The sequence below is a fragment of the Cheilinus undulatus genome, linkage group 8, assembly GCF_018320785.1.
Source record: "Cheilinus undulatus linkage group 8, ASM1832078v1, whole genome shotgun sequence".
Lineage (NCBI taxonomy): Eukaryota > Metazoa > Chordata > Actinopteri > Labriformes > Labridae > Cheilinus > Cheilinus undulatus.
The window spans coordinates 9,440,510-9,446,509 of NC_054872.1; the positions used below are offsets into that span (position 1 = coordinate 9,440,510).

General features: G+C 41.0%; 3 non-coding genes across 3 annotated transcripts; all 3 read left to right on the plus strand.

The window, feature by feature from the left end:
* Positions 1-317: 317 nt before the first annotated feature.
* trnak-uuu lies at positions 318-390 on the plus strand. Its single transcript has one exon. It is a non-coding gene; the product is annotated as a tRNA-Lys (tRNA).
* Positions 391-988: 598 nt separating this feature from the next.
* On the plus strand, positions 989-1,061 carry trnak-uuu. The gene has a single exon. It is a non-coding gene; the product is annotated as a tRNA-Lys (tRNA).
* A 242-nt stretch (positions 1,062-1,303) lies between these two features.
* Positions 1,304-1,376, plus strand: trnak-uuu. The gene has a single exon. It is a non-coding gene; the product is annotated as a tRNA-Lys (tRNA).
* The last annotated feature ends 4,624 nt before the right edge of the window (positions 1,377-6,000 follow it).

Below are 6,000 nucleotides of genomic sequence, written 5' to 3' on the forward strand. Positions count from 1 at the left end.
GAGCTTTTAACATGTTTTATGATTGAACGTGAATCAGAAAACTAATCAAATATTAAACTCCACTGATTCACTCTTTATTATTGATTTTATTATTTGTTCTCAATATTTCACTGTAAATGCTTATTTCAAACACTTATTTTAAATGCCAGCCCATCAGTTATTGAGCCTTTTAAATTTCTGATGTTTATATTCTGTTTAGAGTCCGTTGAGTCCGTTTATATTCTGTAATAAACTCTGTTTCTCCTCCATCATTTATCTCTGCTAGTGGCCACCAGTGCTCCAATAAGTCATGTTTCCCCAACATGCAAACCTTTGAAGCCTGGATGGCTCAGTCGGTAGAGCATCAGACTTTTAATCTGAGGGTCCAGGGTTCAAGTCCCTGTTCAGGCGATATTACTATAATTTGATCAATCTTCATGCCCCCTGGAGTGGGGATGCTGCCTTTGTGACAAACCATGGTTGGAAAATGCCATCTTTGAGAAGACAAACATTAAAGTGCTAACCTGATATGCATCCTTCTGGGAAAGCTTCAATAGGAAATGTTTCAGAAAAGACAGAAGCTTTGAAAAAAAGGAGTGTGATAGGATTAGCGTTCAATCGGATACATCTCTAGGGGCCAATAAGAGCAACAAAACACGTGACGTAGCAGCTATCGAGCTGCGCGTGCACAGCTAGGGGGAGTAACGCAAAACATGGCGACTACAGACATGTAAATACTGGACTTTTGTCGTTTTTGAAAAGAAAACAACTCACTGCTGTTCTTTGTTCTTCTTTTAACAGAGAATTGTTGTCAAGTTCTGATAAAACTGGTGCTTTAGCAGAGTCCACGCCATCTGCTTTGAAAGGTTATGAAAGTGCAACACGAGAAATCTGCTGCAGTTTTCTGTGGTCATTGCCTAGTTTGAGTCCATGATGCCTCTGTTCAACCAAATTCCTTGGGCTCCAATGCTCCGATACGTCATTTTTAACAATGATTGGTTCCCTTGAAGCCTGGATAGCTCAGTCGGTAGAGCATCAGACTTTTAATCTGAGGGTCCAGGGTTCAAGTCCCTGTTCAGGCGATAATGCTATAGTTTGATCAATCTTAAGGCCCTCTGGAGTGGGGATGCTGCCCTTGTGACAAACCATGGATGGAAAATGCCATCTTTAAGAAGGAAAACATGAAAGTGCAACATGGGAAATCTGCTGCATTTTTCTGTGCAGGTCAGTTCCCAGTTTGAGTCCACGATGCCTCCGTGAAACCAAATTCCCTGGGCTCTAATGCTCCGATAGGTTCTGTTTCCCCACCATATGAACTAGTGAAGCCTGGATAGCTCAGTTGGTAGAGCATCAGACTTTTAATCTGAGGGTCCAGGGTTCAAGTCCCTGTTTAGGCGATAATGCTATAGTTTGATCAATCTTAAGGCCCTCTGGAGTGGGGATGCTGACCTTGTGACAAACCATGGATGGAAAATGCCATCTTTAAGAAGGAAAACATGAAAGTGCAACATGAGAAATCTGCTGCAGTTTTCTGTGGTCATTGCCCAGATTGAGTCCATGATGCCTCTGTTCAACCAAATTCCTTGGTTGACTTTAAATCTGAGAGTCCAAGGTTCAAGTCCCTGTTCCGGTGATTATGCTATAGTTTAGCGTGGATGCTGCTAAAGTGCCAGTTTTTTCAGAACTTTACAACATTTCTTCATTAAAAGAAGAACAAAGAACAGCAGTCAGTTGTTTTCTTTTCAAAAACGACAAAAGTCTAGTATTTACATGTCTATAGTTGCCATGGTTCACGTTATTCCTTACCAGCTGCTCACACGCAGCTCGATAGCGGCTACGTCACGTGTTTTGTTGCTCTTATTGGCCCGTAGAGATGTGATAGAACGTTACCAATCACACTCCGAGTGTGATTGGTAACGTTGTTTCAAATCCTCTGAAGCTTTCCTATTGAAGCTTTCCCAGATGGATGTTTGAACCAAATCCATCTGGCGTGTCAGGTTAATAGTTTGATCAATCTAGTTTGATTAACCTTAAATCTGCTGCAGTTTTCTGTGGAGTTCAGTTCCCAGATTGAGTCCACGATGCCTCTGTAAAACCAAATTCCTTGGGCTCTAATGCTCGGGTAGGTCGTGTTTCTCCATCATGTAGACCCTTGAAGCCTGGATAGCTCAGTTGGTAGAGCATCAGACTTTTATCTAAGGGTCCTGGGTTCAAGTTCCTCTTCAGGTGATAATGGTACAATGTCATCAATCTTCAGGCTCTCTGGAGTGGGGATGCTGCTTTTGAGACAAACCATGGATGGAACATCTCATTTTTAAGCAGACAAACATGAAAGTGCAACATGGGAAATGTGCTGCAGTGTAGGTCATTGCCCAAATTGAGTCCATGATGCCTCTGTTCAACCAAATTCCTTGGGCTCTAATGAGCCCCAAACACCAGGAGTCCCGTCTGGACACCTGTTAAACAGCCGGTTTTGACACTAGAAATAAACTGGTTCACAGCCTTATTCAAAACACCAAACGGTCTCATTAGCTAGTGTCTTACTGTGCTCCCACTGTACGAGGGGTGAATTCTTTTGTACCATGATTGTTTGGATTATATTTAGGATGAAAGCTGACTGGCACATCTCATTTGATCGACAGCTAGCTCGGCAGGCAGAGGCTCCGTTTCTGTCAACCGGAATGCTAGCTAGCAGGCTGACAGGAAGTCGCGTTTAGTGGGCGGGCCATTAAGTTGATCCAAAGTTCGGTTGAGACCACAATTTCAATATGGAAGCCTCCACGGAGTCCTTCTACAGTCTATGGACATCACAAGACTCTGGTAGTGGGGGCGCTGCCACTATGAGAAGAAGAAGCCAACTCAGACTTTATAGCAAACCCAACTCAAGAGAATACCCGATACCAATATTGGATCAGATCGGTCCCATCCCTAGAAGCTAGTATTTGTTTTGTGTTATAACCAAACCAAACTAAAACTTAACTTGAAGAAACTTGGGCTCGCTGATCACTCAACGCTTCAAGAGTGAACTTAGGCAGAAGGCCCAGACAATACCAGTGTTTTCTTTCCATCCCTTCTCTTTAATACACTGGATGTTAGGGCTTTAGTTTCTGGCTTTGTTGATTTACCCGGGGTTAGCCAGTAACAAAATGAAAAAAAATGTCTCAATTTCAACATCCTAAATGTTGTTTATGTTGTATTTTGAATAAAATATGGGTTCATGAGATATGACAATCATTGCATTGTGTCCCAACTTTGTTGGAATTGGGGTTGTATGTTGGTAAGTATTGGTAGGAGCCATTCCTTCTTGATGCCTTATTTCCACATACTTAGGCTACTGATGACTTTTTCTCTGTAAATGCACAGATGATGCCCTCTAGGGTCCAACGCAAGGAACTGCACTTTTTTACAGATGGATAAAAAGATGTTAAGCTACCTGTAGCCGTTTGGAAGAGGATAATATTGTTTTTTCTTTTTTTTTTTTTTTCATTAAGCAGATTGGAATAAACCTTGCATTGCAGATTGATACACCCGTTCCTGTGTTTCTCACTGGTGAATCCATCTTGCAAAGCTCCCGTCTCAACCGTTTGGACCCGGTTAGAAAGTGACAGGACCAACAAATGGCAGTACTTTCAGGCGTGGCGGAGTCGTGATGTATGCAAGCAGCAAAAAGAGACCGATGCAGTTATGGCGAAAGACATTAGCGTGGATGCTGCTAAAGCGCCAGTTTTATCTGAACTTGACAAAATTTCTTCGTTAAAGGAAGAACAAAGAACAGCAGTGAGTTGCTTTCAAAAATGACAAAAGTCGTGTACTGACATGTCTATAGTCGCCATGGTTTACATTATGCAGTTCCCTATGGAGTTTAGTCCTCAGTAGGGGTGCAGCCTGATAGCGGCTACATCGCGTGATTTGTTAATCTGATTGGCCCATAAAGAAGTGACAGACAGAACGTTCATCCAATCACCCTCCAAGTTTTTTTTCAAAGGCTCTACCCTTTCCCAAACGCTGTGTTCAGTGGTTTTTAGATGGATGTGTGTCACACACCAGGAAAGCAGCATATATTTCATATAAATGGGCATATGATTGACTGAAAGAGCTAAGCTGAGCTAATCTATTAGCCATTCAAATGTTCGTTTATATGTTAAATAACACATTTTAATCTAACCATCCCTTCCAACTGTTCACTTAAATGTTTGAATTCATCTGATACTACCAAAATGATTTTACATCACTTTATACTGACTGAAAAATCCTGATATATTTCACATCAGTGTTGTTAATCTGACTGCATTTCATATCAAGCTGAGAAATATGAGTTAGCATAGACTGTAATCTAGTTAGCAGCTTGGGCAGCAAGCACACTGGCACACGGTCTCTCTGAAACTACCTAAAAGTTCCTTTTTTTTTTTCAAAGTACTTGTGGCACTATCCAGATGAAAATATTATGGGGGGGGGGGGTTTGACAGGTAAATTGAACACCATCGAGCTTACCATAGGAATGAATGGACTTCAGGTTGACTTACCTCCATAACCATACATGCGTGGAAACCAGGGGTCAGATAAAATATCTTTGAGATTTTTTTCAATAGAAACTGCATTTAAAAAAAAAAAAAGTTCAAAGCATAATTCCACAATCAATGAAGAAAAGCTGTTTGAAAGGGATGAAGCCATCTAGCTTTGCATTAAGAATACTTTGCAAGCAACTATTGGTCTGAAACTGGAATACATAACCACCATAGCCAACATCTTTTCTCCCCCATTCTCCTAAATTCTCACTTGGCACGCCAGATGGATTTGTTTCACACATCTGGTAAACCACTCGTACATAGCGTTTGGGAAAGGGCAGAGCCTTTGAAAAAAAAAACTGGAGGGTGATTGGATGAACATTCTATCCATCACATCTTGACGGGCCAATCAGAGCAGCAAAACACGTGACGTAGCCGCTAACTGAGCAGCGCCCCTACCGAGGACTAAACTCCAAAGTGAACTTGCCTAACACTAACCCTGGTGACTGTAGACATATCAGTACACGACTTTGTCGTTTTTGAAAAGACAACAACTCACTGCTGTTCTTTGTTCTTCTTTTAACAAAGAAATGTCGTCAAGTTCAGATAAAACTGGCACTTTAGCAGCATCCAAGCTAATGTCTTTTGCCTTAATTGCACCGGCCTCTTGTTGCTGTTCACTTACATCACGACTCCGCCGCACCCGAAAGCATTGTCCCTTGATGTTGCATCATTTTTTACAAATATATATGCATTTTAATGTATTTTTGAAGCAAAATTCCCCCATTTATATGAGCAATATTTTTACCATGGTTAAACTGAATTTACTTGCATTATATCATAGCACTGGACTATACCATTTTGAATTTTTTAAGGGAGTAGCAGCAGCCCCTCAGAATTTATTATACTCTATTTGAAAAATTAATTAAAAAAAAAACAAAAAAAAACACAAACATAACTTACAAAAATACAGACATACAAAACACCGAGACACATACAGACTCATAAACATACATAGACAAGACAATAATGACACTGATTACTAGGAAAAAATAGATGAAAAACACACTTGTCATTGCAGGCTCTTCAACAGCCCCTCCCTACTGTGGGCCCGGGTCATCAGTACCCTTTCCCCCCCCAGTGCTACACCCCTGTTTGCCAGTAAGAAACATGGAAACGGGCATATCCATCTGCTTTGTAAGGTCAGGTCTGCCCCTCTATGTTTAAATGTGTATTTAATTTTTACCCCCTTATTTTATTTGACATGATAAATAAAAGTCCTATAAGGTTTGACATGTTTTCTGTGCTCTGCTGTGCGCACAGCACCGGTTGCTTACACCCAATTATTCCTCACTCTTACAGTTGCACCACACCCTGACATGCTGCTAGTTTTAAATTAAATTCTGTTAATAAAAAAATACCACATTAAGAATAATCACACTCTATATGAGTCTGAAGTGAAACCTCCCGTCATCCTGCTGAGCATGAAGCTTGCTTGTGGACAGTCTTATTTGGA